This window comes from Pseudopipra pipra, chromosome 7, assembly GCF_036250125.1.
Source record: "Pseudopipra pipra isolate bDixPip1 chromosome 7, bDixPip1.hap1, whole genome shotgun sequence".
NCBI lineage: Eukaryota > Metazoa > Chordata > Aves > Passeriformes > Pipridae > Pseudopipra > Pseudopipra pipra.
In genome coordinates this window covers 25414712-25430767 of record NC_087555.1, presented here as the reverse complement: position 1 = coordinate 25430767, position 16056 = coordinate 25414712, and the positions used below count along the sequence as shown (strand labels likewise).

Here is a 16056-nt window from a genome sequence, read left to right as displayed (position 1 = left end):
CTGTTGCTGATTATGTATAATAAATAAGAAAATGTTAATTACAGTTGTTACTGTGGCAAGAGTTTCCAGTTCTTCATTCTTTCTGAGTGCCTTGCTCTGCCCTGCATTCAGCAGTTGCAACAAAATGCCCATGTCTCTCCTGCTCTTCTCAGTTTGAACTACAGCAGTGGGTTACACCTGGATGTGAGAGTCATGGCTGTGGGAACAGAAAAGCATAGAGGTCCTTTATATTCCTTCAGCAGTTTTCTGTTCTTCAATTATGTCATATGTTCATAACTCTGGCCTTCTAAATCACCGACTTAATCTGTAATCTTAAGTGTTTTGAACTTCTGGAATAAAACATATATAAATCTGCACTGAAAGGTGTCCTTAGCACAATTTATGTTTTAATATTCTGTACTCTTTTCTTCATTGTTACAGGTTATCTAGCATTCACCTCAGGTCTCCCACCTCTTTCTGTTTTGCCCATGAGTGAGTGAACTACCAGAAATTTCATTACACTACTCTCCTCTCCAAATCACTTATTAAATATCTTTGTATTCCTTGGAAGTAAGTAAAACTAGTCATATCCCTACAAAAGGATTTCTTATGTCACTCTTTTTTTTTACAGAAATAGATAAATCCATTCTATTTCTCTTCTGAAACCTAAATTCCATCTAAAAGTAAAGGAAGGAATCAATAAAAGTTAGTAACCAAACTTGAAAAAGCTGAAGTTGGACAAACTTCTGACCAATCCTGCAGAGCTACCACATACAGGACAGCACAGGACCAGGGCACTGTAATCCAAATCAATCTTGATTTACAAGAACTGTGTATCAGACCATGAAGCATCAGCCCATCCCATCACAACAGCATGGTTTTCCACCTCACCAGCTGTGCTGCTGACCTTCAGACCACGCACATCGCCACATTAGCTTATCAACTACATGATCAATCACTGCAATAATAATTGCAGTAGTCAGTGATACTCTCCCTGACTTTATTTAGATTCATTGCTGGTGGATCTGCGTGACCCAAGGTCTCCTCCCTGAATGAACACATTACCGCCGTTATCTTTCTTTTGATCATTCATGAGTTTGACAAATGTACATGTTTCTTTCAAAAATACTCAACAAAAAAATAGCTAGAAAAAGAAGATTTTTGCCTTGCTCTTTTTGTGATAATTAGTTCCTTCTGGGCAGATAATAGACAATTAAAACTCCGCAGCACGAGTTAACCTTTACCAAAGCAATGGGCATGTAGCAAACTTCAGCAGGAAGCAGCTGAGCAACAAGGTAATAGACACCCTCCTCTGTGCAGCTGGTCCTCGCTCTGCACCATAATGAACCGTCTGTCTGAACTGGGGGGTCTTTGGCTTCAGCCTCTGAGATGCTCAAGTACCATCTGGACTTCAGTGACAGCAGACCGGAGGGAAGGACTGATTTGTTAGTCAGTGTCTTCACACCTTTAAATCCTTTCTCCATCTCTCCAAACTAGTAACTTAAGTTTCCTTTATTACTTCTCTAAAAGCTATTGATTTTTAAAAACATGATGTTTCCACATGTTTGACAAAGTAACACTGACAGCAGAAAGAGGAGAGCAGAAATGGCAGTAGTTTAATGCCTAATCCAAAGGCCATCACAGTAAATTAAAAATAATCCATGATCTCCAGCAGGCCCAGATTCAGGCCTGAGAGGCAAAGGAGTTCTAGTAGCCATGAGTTATTTTTACACTGTCTTGTATGACTGGACCTGCTATCAGATCTCAAGAAAGCAATAAGCATCCCAGCCCATTAAGGGCTCTGAGGACTCAGAATCATCTATAGCTGTGGGAGGAAAAAAATCATAACACATCTAAAATAGGGTTAAAGGCAACCATAGGTCACAGATAGCAAATGGAGCCAGGATCTGGAACTGGTATGTGTCAAGATGCATAAATCAGTCCTCCCTACCAAATTCACACACCACATGAAGTTCATCTAAAACCAGAAAAAAGTGGATTCTCCTTTCAGCTCTTGTTCAGGATCTTCTCTGTGACATTTGTGCTCCCAGGCCTCAATTTTTCTTCAAAGTGAAGAGGGTCTTAATGAGATGTTTTCCTGACTGTTTCTTTGAGTAGCTCTTTAGCTTACTCTGGAATGCAGAAAATGCTTTTTCTTGGGACCTGTTCCTGACAAAGGCTTCTAGGCACTCTACCAAAGCAGTATTTGTTTAAGCAAAAATGTTGGATAACTTTCCTCACTCCCTACTGGTAGACTGCAAGTCCAATGCAAGACACTTGCTGAAAAGAGTACAAGGAAAATCAAAGAACCTTAGAATCTAGGCAAACACTCCCCCAGTCTTGGCTTCTCCTTTCTCACCAGTGCAGACTATAATCCTCAATCAGGTCTGGGTCACAGCATGTTGATGAGTACCTGTTAGTCATCAGTAAACAGTACTCAAGAAAGGGGCTGCAGCTTCATCGCCAGGTTCAATCAAGGTGTAATTGCAAAAGTCATTAGATTGCAGACAGATCCTACACTATGCCTTCAAGATTGTAATGATACCTCTTGTTTTGCTTTTCAGCTCTCATTTTGGTAATTAGTTAAGGTTTGTGGAAGCATTCTGCCTTACAGAGAGGAGATGAGCCAGAATGGAGACTCTGTAGTACAAGGAGGTACCAAAAGTTTAAGAGAAATGAGTGCAATTAGGGACTTTTTAGGGGGTTTAATGATGAAAAAGGATTATAAATCAAATATATTCCCTAAGAGAAACACCCCTTGCTTACTTGCTTATGAGTCAGTTACAGAATATCTGTTATGCCAACTTCAATTATTATGCTGAATAGGAAATAAGTAGAAGGACAGGTTAAGAGATGAAACGACTGAGAAAAACCAGCAACACTGAGTAGCCCTATTGTTCGCTGTTAAAAGCAACTTGCAAGAACTATGTAAATTGTAATCTGTTTTGTTAAATTCTGAGAACACAGCTCCTAATTATGAGTCTTCCTAAATTTGTTGACCTCAATGGTACTTGTCAGTGTTTCTGAAAGTTAGAGGAACACTTGTAAAGGGAAGGAAGTGGCTCTGGGTTTCTTTCTTTTTCAGCTGCAAGGGCAAAGGTGCAATTGTAATTGTCTTATTAGCATGATTTGGCCAGGGACAGAGAAAATATGCAAATGCCTTTTGCACACATGGGTTTTGTGCAGTAAAGTGCAGGATTAGCAGATTAGTATCTACCCTGACCCTGCCACACATTTCCCAGTTACTGGGATACAACCTTCCCTTTCTTTGTCCTGCAGAGAGAAGATTGTTAAATTTGAGAAAGCTATCTTGGGTAATAATCCCAGTCAGCAGATTACTTCCTTGAGGAAACTTGGAGCATGAAAAGAAGAGCAGGCTACAAAATGGAAATTGTACTGTGTTTTTTCTATGCCCCATTATGTCTCCTCAGACTTTTTCTTTTTTAATCATTATTTTTTTCATCCGCATATTTAAAGCACCTGGAGTTTTGAAGTAAAACATACAGTAAAACAAAATAGATGAGTACTACTCTCTATCTAAAATGCACTCAGCTTTTCCATAGCAAGGTGCTGTTAATTTTTTGCTCACAGTGTCTTTGGCTCAGAGAACCAGTAGTTATTGCTGTTTGCAGGAAATCTCAATGAATGTCATAGGCAACAAAAGTACAACACTGATATCCTGTGCCTGATTGTGCAAATTCAGTCTGTTTCAGCAATCCCTAATAAAGCAACAAAAAATCCTAACTGTAATGCTTGAATTAATTGGGACTACAATATATACTAGTCAACAACCATATATGCAACTAGCTTACTTGACAGCTTCTGCCCCAAGCTGTGAAAATTTCAGGGTGAGGTTCCCTCAGGATCCACTGAACAATTTAAACATAGGCAATAACTAATGAATAGTGGGTTTGCAACAACTTTTTAAAATACCCCACTTCTTTAACGTAGGGGTCACTGTTTTGAGCAAAGGGAGCATCTCAGCCCAGTCACCAATGGCAATATTTGTCCTTCCTCTAAGACAAGCAAATATGGATCAGGCAGGAGTTGAGTGGGTTTGGGTTTGCAGGTTTCAAGGCTTTTGGCAATAGAAATGTTTAGAGAGTAAATTTAGCTACAAGTTAGCTCAAATGAGGCTTGAATGTGGGATCTTACTGAGAGGCTGCAGTATCTCTTGGTGATGGGACAAGTCAGTGCTGGCCTTTGCCCTGCCAGGTACCTTGTGGTGGCAGAGTAGAAGAGGTCACACAGACATCAACACAGAGGTTGTGGCTGCAATGTGGGAGGCCTGTGTTCATGGCACTCAGCAGATGGGCACATCCTGTCAGTTCCCACTCCTGCCAAACATGAGGGGAAAGGCTATGGCTTGATAGTTCAAGCCAGGAGATTGCTTAGCATTTTCTGTAAAAGAATAAATATTTTCATCTGGAAAAATAAAGGGGTCACACTTCTTCCTGACAGTATGGTGATCACTGTGATTTCTGCAAGCTGACAAATTACACTGAGCCTTTGAAACTGGTAATTAACCATTTATTACTGGAAGTGGGGAACAAAGGGGAAGACCAAATTGAATCTTAACTAGGTTCATTGTCTCAGCATTAAACACAATTACAACTGCTTTACTGGACACCTTCAATTTTCACCGTCATTAAGTAGACACATATTTCACCCAGTTATTGACTATAGCCTCAAATGAGACCTTTAGAAAAAGGGTTCTCCAGAGCCTGTGTTTACCTGGAGAGCAAAATTCACCCGTCTAGGCTTCAGGTGGCCACACAATCCTGAGCCAAAACCATAATAACTGGAGGCAATTAGTCCCTTCTCCATTTGGAATTTGGGATGCAATGCCCGGTTGGGGTTGCTCAGCTCTTCCCTTTCCCACAGAGGCAGCTTTGGTAGCTAAATATACATCCAGTGTCTTTCCAAAAATGTGAATTCTTCTACACTAATGTCACATGAGAGTAGTAAACCTAGAGTTTACCTAGCTTTCTTTAAAAGTTTAAGAGGTTTAAAAGATTATGATGTGTCCCCGTGGCATTAGTGGTCAGGGCAACATCATGACCTTCCCCACTTCAGGATCACATGTGCCATACTCAGTGGACCACATGTCAAATCTCGAGCCCCAGAGAGCCAGGGCTGATGCAGAGTTGCATGAACCAGTGCAGATGATCCATATCCAGGCAGTGAGGGGGTGAACCTCCTGCTTCGTGCCTGAGACTGCACATGTCTAAGAAACACTTAAGATTAAAGCCAGCTCCTGGTATAACCCTCTGCAGTCACTGGAAGCATACTTACTGAACTAAAATGTAAAGATTTGTTCTCATTTATGTACATCTTACTCTGCAAAACAGTCACACACTTACTGAATATTTAGTGCACATGTTGTCTGTCGCTGTTCAGTTAAGTATCTGCTTAACTTTGAACATGCAGTTTAAATGCTTTTGAGGTTCCTGGGCATTCAGAGCATATGCTTAAAATTAAATACATGATAAAATATTTTGCTAAAACAACCTAAAATGGACACATGCAGAAAATGTAAGTGCAGTGAAGCAAAAAATAACAATAACAGGAAAAAATCCACTTGTTATTACCATGCTGAATTGAAACATACTGTGATAGCCTTAAAACAGAACCCAGGGGACTTTCTGGCATCCTACAGCAGAATGTGATCTGGGAAGAACCTGTTGTGCTTGTGCTCTCTCGTTTTTTATAGAACAGAGTTGTTCTTATAAAGCTGCATCAGAACACAGGGACCTCAATTCCAGCCTTGACTTTGATGCTGCTCCACTGGAAAACTTGGATAAGCTCCTTATTAAGTCCTACATCAGTTTGCACATCTGTAAAATACTGATCACCTTCATAAAGCTCTTTTGATATATATAAATTCAATAATGAGCATGGCTGATCACCTTTCCATTTCTCTGCTGTGCAGTGGAGGTCAATAGAGAGACATCTAAATTTGTCCCATGACCAGAATAACTGCATTAATTAAGAGACTGATTGAGTGAAAGTAATTGCCACCAAAAAGTCACAAACTAGGGCTTCTTGATTCCAGCACAGTGACATTCTTACGCGGCTCTACCACTTTCAAGCTGCTTACACTGTGCCCCATGTTCATGCACATCACCCAGTGACAGCCCTTCCCAGGGGACTGTTTCCATGGACCCTTATTCCCAAACTCTTTTCTCAATGTATCAGTGCTGAAGTTATTTTTTCATCTATTTTGAAACTCAGGTCTAATAAACTTTAATTGTTTTTCTCCTACTATTGAATTCACCAGCAACAGACACTACAGAGTGGAAACACAAGCCCCAGGTGCCTCATACAGCTTTTTCATCTGCTTAGGAGATTAGTTCAGGTCAGATCCTAATTTCCCTAGTAGTTTGTTGAGCTGAGATCCAAGACTGCAGGTTAAGCCCACCGATATTTACTTCCAGGGGACACTTTACGCTCCTGTTGCCTTTTTGATAAGAGAACTGACAATTTCACAGATTCTTTCACTTGCATCTGTCTCATGCTTTTTTCCCTCGTTACCTCCTGCAGAGAAGTAAATGAATTTGAGGCAGTGAGGGTCTTCACCGGCCAAACGCCTTTAAACTGCCGGAGCCTCCTCAGCAGTTGACAAGTTTGCATTGCTACAAACTCAACTTGTGACATCTACCCAGCAGGAGACTCATTGGTCTTCAGCAGCAAGATTGACCTTGGAAAGTCCACGCTGACTTCCTACTGTGTGAAATACAGCAGAGATGCAGGGAATCCTGCCACGCAAGTAAACAAAGGGCAGGTTCAATTCAATTTGTGTGATTTCTGCAGCAGCCAGCAGAAAGAACCGTGGAGTGCAGTTCCTGAACAATCCATGAGGCAAAACAAAGAGGTTTTTTCTTTTTTTTCCCAAAATTAGTCCAAATCAACTGATGCTAAGAACATTGTTATTACTGATTGTTATATTTTTTGAGTGCACAAAGAAATTTCTCTTGTGAAGTGTTTGGTAGGAAGGGGGAAAAATAGCAGAAAACCTGCAGTTAAGTTTACTTTGGAAGGTCAGGTGTCACTTTGAGTATAAATACTAAAAAAAAAAAATAATAAAACAACAACAACAAAAACACCCAAACACCTAGTATTTAGATTAAAGTCTTTCCTGAAAAAAACGTCTTGTCAAGCACCAAAAATATTCCTCAATATGTGAGGAACAGTGTGTAGTTTTGAGGCAGCTGATTGTGCCCTAAATGCCACAAAAGCTTCTCATTTTAATTAGTGGTTGAGATCAGTTTATTGTGAATGAGGGTGGGTATAACCCAGCCCTACATTCTTCCTCTTCTCTCAGCAAATCCAGTTAAATGTTACTGGCTGTCTTGTAACTTAGCAGGAACGTTCTCTCCTGGTGTGTTTTGTGTAAAGGTGTTTGTTTAGGGTCTTTTTTTCTTTTGTCTGAGTGCAAGATTTTAGAAGAATTTTTGTGAAATTCAGCTTTGGAAAGCTTTGTTTTTCACGCAGATTGCTTCCTTCTTTCTCTTGTTGTCCAAAAAAAAAAAGTTTGCTTAGCTGACCTTTTTTGGCTGTAGGATTTCTGTGTATTACCTTACCTCAGCAGTGAAACATCCCGCTGTGGAAACTCCAAAGGGCCTCTGTGCTATCAGTTGGGCAGTGAGTATACTGAAGGTTTGCACCTAGGAACAGCAAATTAGGACTCAGTGAAATAGGGCATTGAGCAGTCAAGTACTGAAATTTCAGGTAACTATCTGATATACCTTCTTCTATCCGAGGGTCCTTTGAGATTTCTCCAGGCCTGGTAAGTGCCAGGAGAGGCAGGAGAGTCCCACAAGTAGAGCCATTGATGATAAGAATGAGCTGCTCCTTCTCCATTTTCCTCCAGATACCAGTGAAGTTGCTTCAATATTAAAAAATAAGAGATACCCTGAGAGCCCCTACTCCAGTCAGAGCCAGAGAAAGCAGCTGTTATCTTGCCAGGTGCCTGAGCCCTCAGCACCACTTCCACATCACTTGGTCTGGCCTTTCTGGGCTTTCATTATATAACTGACCTTCCTATGCAAGCAATTAATTTCTGGATTTCCCAAAATAATACTTGTATAAGAAAGCTGTTGAGGTGTGGTCTAGGTCAAATTATGGAAAAGTACAAAACTTTTTGGAAAAATAGCCCTTTGGGTCAAACATCAGCCCAGTCCCATTCAATTCTACTTTAATGACCTGGCTGAAGGAGTAGTTGTGCTACTTATTGAATTTGCAGTGATATCGGGCTGGAAGGGGCTGCCAGCACTTTGGAGGAATGGATCACTGTCAAAATTCTCTTGCAATTAGTGGAGAAATAGAGGCAGAAAAATAACTCAAAGACAATGAAAAAAATCTGGGCTTCTGTAGGAGCAGTCACAACTGGATCTGCAAGTTAGGTTGGATCACAAAGCTAAATTCAATAATGTCATACAGAAAGAACAAACTTTATTCTGAGATAAATATATAAAGGGAAGGTCATAAGAAAGACAAAAAAAATGAGTAAGTACAAAAGCAAGGAGTGGTGCATCATGTCCAGTCTGGAACAACATCTTTAAAAGAAAAAAATATGATCTGAGTGAAGAAAGGGGAAATAAAAACACAAGAGGAGTCAGCGGACTTGAAAACATGAGCTGTGAGGAAAATCTGAGAGTTTTCTCAATCGAATGAGGAGAGGTACAACAATCTTCAAATAAATAAAAGGTGTATAAAAACCAAAAGATTGTTGGCTTAAATTTGACAAGTATGGTTTCTAGGCTCAGTTCAGTCTCATAGACAGGTATTTGAAGCCATTTCAGATGCTTCAGGGTATGATACATTTCTACAAGGCTGAGAACATCACACAGGTACTACAGCAGATCAAGCCTTTCTGGAGAGGTAGCTGGAGATGGGCTGGTGACATGAGCAGCCTTTGAGCACAGTACCAATTGCATGGCTTCCCAAAGCCTCTAGCAGCCAGAGTAAACATCTCTAATTCAGCTGGTATTCTCTCTCTCTTACCTGCAGGTAAGTAGGGTTTACTGGGGAAGGTGTAAACTGTGCCAATGAAGCCTGCTAGTGGATCATCAGGCACAGACAAGCAGATATGGACTCTGGAACACTCAGAGTATCCCCAGCCTCCATATTGTTGTTGTTGTTGTTGGGGGTAAATTGATAGGGATGAAATGCCTTTAGTAACTCTTCTTTAGTATTAGGCATTAACATAGATGCAGAGTGTAAGATATGACTCTGCAGTACAGAAATTTTTCCCACAGTTTATATACTCATAGAATCATAAATTGGTTCGGGTTGGAAGGGACCTTAAAGATCATCTAACCTAAAGAGGTTAGATGGGGCAGGGACACCTCCCACTAGATCAGGTTGCTCAGGGCCCCATCCAACCTGGCCTAGAACACTGCCAGAGACAATGATAAGCACAGCTGTGACAAGGGTCTTTACAGTGCCATGGGGACTGGTATGAGGGGAACACTGCAAATGTGTCCCTTGTTTATTGGGTGGCTGCAATTAGAGGATGATGAATAAATATATGGAGAAAGGGAAATGGATAAGACAGTTAAGGATGGTTGCTGCATGCAGGGAGCAGAAGCACAAACAGGGAACAACAACCCAACCCCTTCCAACATTTCTTTTTTTTTCATACTAACTCTCTTTCTCCCTTCTCCACTCTCTGGCCTACAAGAGGAACAAGATAATTTGAACACAATGTTAGAAGAATATTTGACTTGAGCTGGAAAAAAAGGAAAATTAACTCAGCTTGTGAAGGAAAAAGTACTCCACGTTAAGTGGCCTGATTTCAAACTATTACCATTGCTTCTGCTGTAATAGGACTACATTTCCTTCTCTGTGTTCTCATAATTCAGGCCAAAGTTTTGGTGAGAAAAGGAAAAAACAAAGAATTTATTTGAACCTCGGAGGCATGCCAGCACCTCTGGATTAACACAGGTTTTTGTGATCTGTGAAGCTCTCTAGAGGCAATTTGTAAAAGCCCATGATGAGTTTCTGGCCATCAGCGATGGCTGGGGAGTGTTGGCTGCTTAACAAGAAGGGCAGCCTCACCAGGAAACATGAGAGAGGGGTAGAAAGATGATATGCAGAGACTGTTCAACATGTGATTACGGACAGCAGTTGCTGATGGCTTTAAAAGAAAAAAAAAAAGTTAAAAAACAAGCTTCCTTATGCCTCTCAGCAGGGACAGCAGTACATTTGCTTTAAAAACAAGAATATACCGTTTGTCTCATTTCTTGCTCACTGCCAGGAGCCTCATGACGTGTGTGGTTCCTGGAGCTGGGTTTGGCATCCCCAAAACAGCCCTGCTTGCTGAGTGATGCCTCCCTCCCGTGCTGGGGAGTGCCTTCAGTCTCGATGTATCCAAAGAAATCCCTGAAGGGGAAAAAGGGGTTAACACAAAGTCAGAAATTCAGTGTCATGGAGCCCCCCGGAGGCTGACTGTGGGCAACAATAAGCCTTTTGTTGGACCCTGCAAAGAGTTCCACTTGTTGCAGAAACAGCAAACATTTCTCAAGGAGCAAAGCTCACAAAATGTTGAAATATAAGACCCTTCCATCAGGAATCAAAGTCAGCGTGCCCACCTCTGTCTTGGCAAAAAGGTGACTTACTTAATTTTTCCTCTGTTTCTTCACTGTCCACTTGGTGCATAAACCCCTCCAGCAATTCTCTTTCTAAAGTACTATTGAGTAACTCTGGTATGAAATGCTGAGAGGGAAAGTGCCTAGATTAGCTGAAGTAGCATCTGAGACTGCAAAGGCATCTAGATCTTCTGTATATTTAATGTTTCAATCAGAAACATTACATACAGTTTCCATGCTTTTATTTAAAATCAGAAGAGCTCTAATCTTTGCAATGTGGGCTGAAGTTCACAGTATAAAAAAAAAAAAAAAAAAAAAAAAAAGAAAAAGGAGTTTGGAAGACTATCATAACCACTTAATAAGCTCCTAATTGAGCCACTGTAGCAGAGCAGACTTTATTTGGGAGACAAATGGGTTTTCAGGTTTCTATCTTACAATTTTATGATTCTCTAGATAAAACAAGTAAAATAACTCAGAATAAAATATCAGAATAGGTTTCACATGATGGATGGTTTCCCCTTCTTTCACCGTTTTCACTTGTCTCTACCCGCTCTCCTATTCAATGGAAGCTCAGCTCTTTTCAAAACTTTTCAAGTCTGAAATCAAAACTAAAAAACCATTGCAGATATATTTGTGTAATAGAAATCTATAGCAAGTTTTCATGTTTCTGGCATGAGTGTGTAGGTCTCACAGCATACTGAGGAAACACTTGTGCATCCTGAATTGGCTTCCTTCACACTTTAGGAAATACAAGAAGAAAGCTGGAATACAGACCATAGCACTCAAATTTCCCACCTGTCATAATTATGAGGTAGCAAAGGGTGGGTATGCTGGTAGTGATTACCTCAGAAACAAATTCCAAGCTATGCCTACCCCCTGTACTTTGCACATCTGAGCTCACACCAAATGTTCCGGCCCCTCATCCATCATGGCTGGAGCCAGAACCAGGCTGTTGTCCGGTACATCCCACTTGATGAGCCTCATGTGAGATGTCACCTGCTATCCCAAGGTCAGCCCTTAAAGGCAAGTACAGAAAGGACAGCCTGCTCTACAAATTACTCTGCAGCCTTCTTTCCTGAATATTTTGATTATCGCACTGTATTTTTCTCTGCATGCTGCAACCTCTCTGCTTTTCTTGGCTGCTGTAGCTGTATCAATGTCTCACAATCTTTCTGAATGGGTTCATTTCTGCATTGCACCCCTTGCAATGACCTTGAAAAATAGTAAGGTAAATCATGTTACAGTAAAATGTTATGTGCCCATCTGCAACACTTAGCAACCAAAGGAGTCCAATTGCTTCATGAAGGCAGCCTTCATGTAGGTGCGGCAAGAGGAGATGGCCTCGCCTTTCAAGTATTTCCAGAATCTGGATCCAATCTTAGGATTAACCAAGAATAGAAGTATGAAGACCAATTTCAGGACCATGGGGTTGTGCCTTGGGTTTAAAAGCAAGTGAAGGGATCATTTGCAACAATAAAATTTCTTTTCAGTGTAATGTAGAACATGTGGGTATTTAGCTTTGGTAATTAAATGAGTCAAATCAATTACCTGGCTTTATCATTAAACTAATAGCTACATTCAAGTCTATTTCCTAACCTGCTATTTTAAAGGGTAAATACACAAATAGAATTTCTTTCCTTTTCTTTTTTTTCTTTCCTTTTTATTTTTTTTAACTCAGAATATCTATACTGCTATTGCGTGGTATTAGAATAGTTTTTTTCCCAGTCTCACCGTGTTTCTAAACTACCCTATGTGCTGAAGAGCAACTGACACAGAAAATTGCATGACAAGGAACCAACAGTCTATCTAGCCCCATATCCTGCCTCCTTACCTCAAATCAAAAGCAGTTCTCTACAGAAGAGGATAAGTAGTAATACTTTCTCCAAGGACTCTTCCATCCTCCTGCAGTGTGCAGCTGGAGAGTTTCAAATGCTTTACATTGAATCATTTGCAGTGAAGAAGAGTGTTATTTTCTGCATTTTCCTCTGACATTCCTCACTGGAAATCTTTTCTATCTGTCTTTCACACAAACTACATTTCTCTTCATTCATTCTTTGCCGTGATCTTCACTTGAAAAGGAAAATAAGTCTGCTTAAAAAATACTTTGGGCAGAGTTGAAAAAACAATTCAAAACTATCAAACAAGATTTCAGAGGTGTGATGAATATTTTCTTCGTTCACAGGCTTGAGACTCTGTCATACATTTACTCAGCACAAGCTTCTATCTTTCAGTACTCTTGGTACTTCAGACTGAGCAAGAAATCTAGAAATATCTTTGCTACCTTTTTCAAATTTGCAGTTGCTGTCTTGAATGTTAATCCAGGATACTCTGCTCTCCTGACTGTTCATTCTCATTATTTCTGTCAACACTCTCACAATTTTCTAGGCCTCTCATTTTAAAATGCTTAAGAAGTTACTTGCTGGTAAGACATGGCTAAGCAGGGGATAGTGCTGGTAATTTAGGAAAACTGTACTCATCAGTGTAGCAGCTAAGTTTGGACCTCACATAATTAAGAAATGATAGAACCTTCTGACATGCACAGAATTCTTCAAGCTCCCATGAGCCTGTTCTCAGCTGGAAGCAAGCCTGTTTCTAGCAAAAGTGTCCTTTACTACATAACTTTTTAAATTTCAGATTTGTAAGACTGCATTTATGACAGATCCCTGACTGCACGGGGACAAGCAGCAGTTAAAGAATCGCTTAGTTTCACTCTAGACTCTGGGGTGTATTTTGGAGCAGGCTGGTATAGATGAACAACTTTGATGAACGTGAGAATGCTGTAAGCCCGTGTCAGCAGGTATGAGCACAGGAAGAAAATGACAGCCATTAATACAGCACTGGCTGTTAAACTCTAAATGAGCCTAAATGCAGTTCTTTGAAATGAATCTATTTCCTTTTCCCCCAAAGTGTAAAAGGTCTCTGTGCCTAAAGAAAAGAAGGGATGCTGTCACTGTCAGAAGACGACTGTTATCTGTAGGGAAGACTTTTGCCTCATCTTCCCTTTCCATTAATCAAGCAGTTTTTATGGAGAGGTCAGGAAAGGCTAGTGATACAGCTTCTTCACTGCAGGAAGACAGCAGGGGAACATGGTTTTTGATGGAAAAAATGCACATTGTGTTGACTGAAAAAATTTGAGAGTCTGTAATTTTTTGCCTTATCATTGTTTGCAATTTACACAATACCAAAGGACTTCAGTGGGGTTTTTTTGCACATTGAGTTTCTATGTTTACTTCAAAGCAAACTGGCTTTTCCAAATTTCTTTTAGTAAAAATCCTCAAAGTAAGTCCAAAGAAAATAAGATCAAACACTAAAATATCTTTCAGAATAATAAAAACTTTTTTAATTAATTTTTTTCTGGCAGATTTGGTTTCAAATCTTGTTAGAATTGAAATGTCTCATGATGTGTGTTTTGGGAGGCAGAAGGCAGTGCTACTTCTTGTCTGGCTACCAATTCAGAAATTTGCACCCCTCTAAAATAAGATTATGTGGCCCCTTTCCTCTGGAAAGTTTTGGAAGGACAGCTGTAATGCTGAACAAGTGTTCACATGAGTATGAGCACAGAGGTGGACTTTTTTGGAAGTGATTTTATCTCCAGCAGCTCTCTTCAGCATCTTCCATGCCTGCCTGCTACACACAAAATGCTGTAGTCATGCCTGGTGTAGTCCAGCTACAGGAATATATTAACATTGCACCAAAAGTGGCTGGTGGATGTTGTGCACTCACACAAATGAAGATTTGGATGTGGACTACCTAAAGGGCCCCTCACAACTGAATTCATAATTCTGTACCTGAATCGCCTTTTCTTTTTGTTCCTCCTGCTGGTGTGCCTGACACAAAGGAATACAAAAAAAAAATTTTCCCAGGAGACCAGGCTAGAGCATCCTCTTCATGCCTGCTAAAGAGAAGCATATGGTTTTGTTCTGCACCTTGAAATCTGCACCAAACTCACAGTCTGTCTTCACAGACTCTGACTCATTTTTTGAAGGGTTCTATAAAAAACCCTCTCAAACTTCCTTTATTACTGATGTTGCAAAAAAAAAAAAAAAGTCAGAGAATTCAAAGGTAAGGCAAACATGCTGTTCATTTAGACCTAGATGTTGCCAACACTTTCTGAAGAGTGGGTGACTATGGGTCCTTCAGTGTGCAGTTGTTGCATTGGGTCCCTCTGCATCCAGCATTTATCACTTCTCCTTTCATCAGGTCTATGTGCCACTGCAGAGGTCCATCCTCCCTCAGTCCCCATCCTATTTGTCTGCTGTTGTAAGCACCATGTTTGCAAAAAGCAATCTTCAAGGAGGGGCCTTTCTTCACACACACACCTTTTCTGTAATTCCCGCTGGGCAAAAACACATAGATGTGTCACAGTCATTTCGAAACTCCCTTCACACACACCAAAGGTGAGGAAGTACTCATTCTTTCTCTTGGCTATGCCACAAATCAGTGGAAGTGGTTATTGCTGCCTGACAGGGCAATTCAATGAAGAGTTTTTTCAGAGGTGGCACTATAAAGGACATTGACCATTGTTATAAACCACTCCTAATAGCTTTCTCTGGGTTGCCTTATCAAGACTTTGTGCCAAATAGTGAAGATCTCATGCTTCAACCAAAAATTAGTAAGGGGGTTAATCTTCTATTCCAATTCTCCTGGTAAACACAACTAAAGATAGAAGTGTGGTAGAATAATGAGGTTAGGGATCTAAGTGATGTTTAAGATAGAAGCTGTGGTGTTAAACTAGCTCAGATACAAAATTAAAGACCAGTGGTACTGGAAATCATTCTTATGCTGAAGGACTAGCAAAATCAGCAGACACATTTAGACCTGTAAATAACTTGCTGACAAACTGCTGTGGAGGTGCCCTTCTTAGACGGGCATGATTTAGTTTGTAATAATAAAGACAACTAAAAAGCTGTGGTATAATGACCTGAGACAAACAAAATAAGTCTTGATGTTTTGATACTCTTTGGTTTGCCTGTAAGGGATCATTTTAACCTATTTCATCTAGGAAAACAGGGTTTATGGACTCCTGCTATCAGCCTGAAGGCCAAGACTCTGGGTCTTCCCCTACCAATACATTTTGAAAGCATCATTTGACTTCAGCCAAATTTGACAGATGAGCAGAGCTCTCAAACGCTCACTTTACATGTTTCATGAAAATCTGCACCACCAAAAGAGATGAAGAACCTATGGGTATCTTCACAAACAAAAACTCAGCAGGATGAACATGTCCTTTCCTAGTCACCAGCAAGTTCAGTCACAAGTCACAAAGCTGTGCAAATAAGGTTTCATTTATTTTGCTGCTCTCAGCAATATTTGTTTATCTAAACAAGCAGGTGTGATGAGACATTCTGTAGGAGACTCAGGGGCTGGGTGACATTCATGAGCAATCAGTTTCTCAATGAAGCTGGAATGTTTGGGCCTGTGATTAAGGTGGACAATCAGGGAATGGAAAGTGAAATTTCATCATCATGTCAGCTGTGTGCTCACA

At 40.4% G+C, this 16056-nt stretch overlaps 2 long non-coding RNA genes across 3 annotated transcripts; one reads left to right on the top strand and one right to left on the bottom strand.

Moving 5' to 3' along the window:
* Positions 1–1267: 1267 nt before the first annotated feature.
* On the top strand, positions 1268–3731 carry LOC135417330 (uncharacterized). Its single transcript, XR_010431997.1, has 3 exons — positions 1268–1475; positions 2544–2634; positions 3259–3731. It is a non-coding gene; the product is annotated as an uncharacterized LOC135417330 (long non-coding RNA).
* A 430-nt stretch (positions 3732–4161) lies between these two features.
* LOC135417329 (uncharacterized) lies at positions 4162–14575 on the bottom strand. Of its 2 annotated transcripts, XR_010431996.1 has the most exons (4): positions 12403–14575; positions 10212–10365; positions 7563–7646; positions 4162–6516 (listed from the first exon to the last, which is right to left on the bottom strand). It is a non-coding gene; the product is annotated as an uncharacterized LOC135417329 (long non-coding RNA). The 2 variants fall into 2 exon arrangements; XR_010431995.1 differs by having other exon boundaries at positions 4162–7646.
* Positions 14576–16056: the final 1481 nt, after the last annotated feature.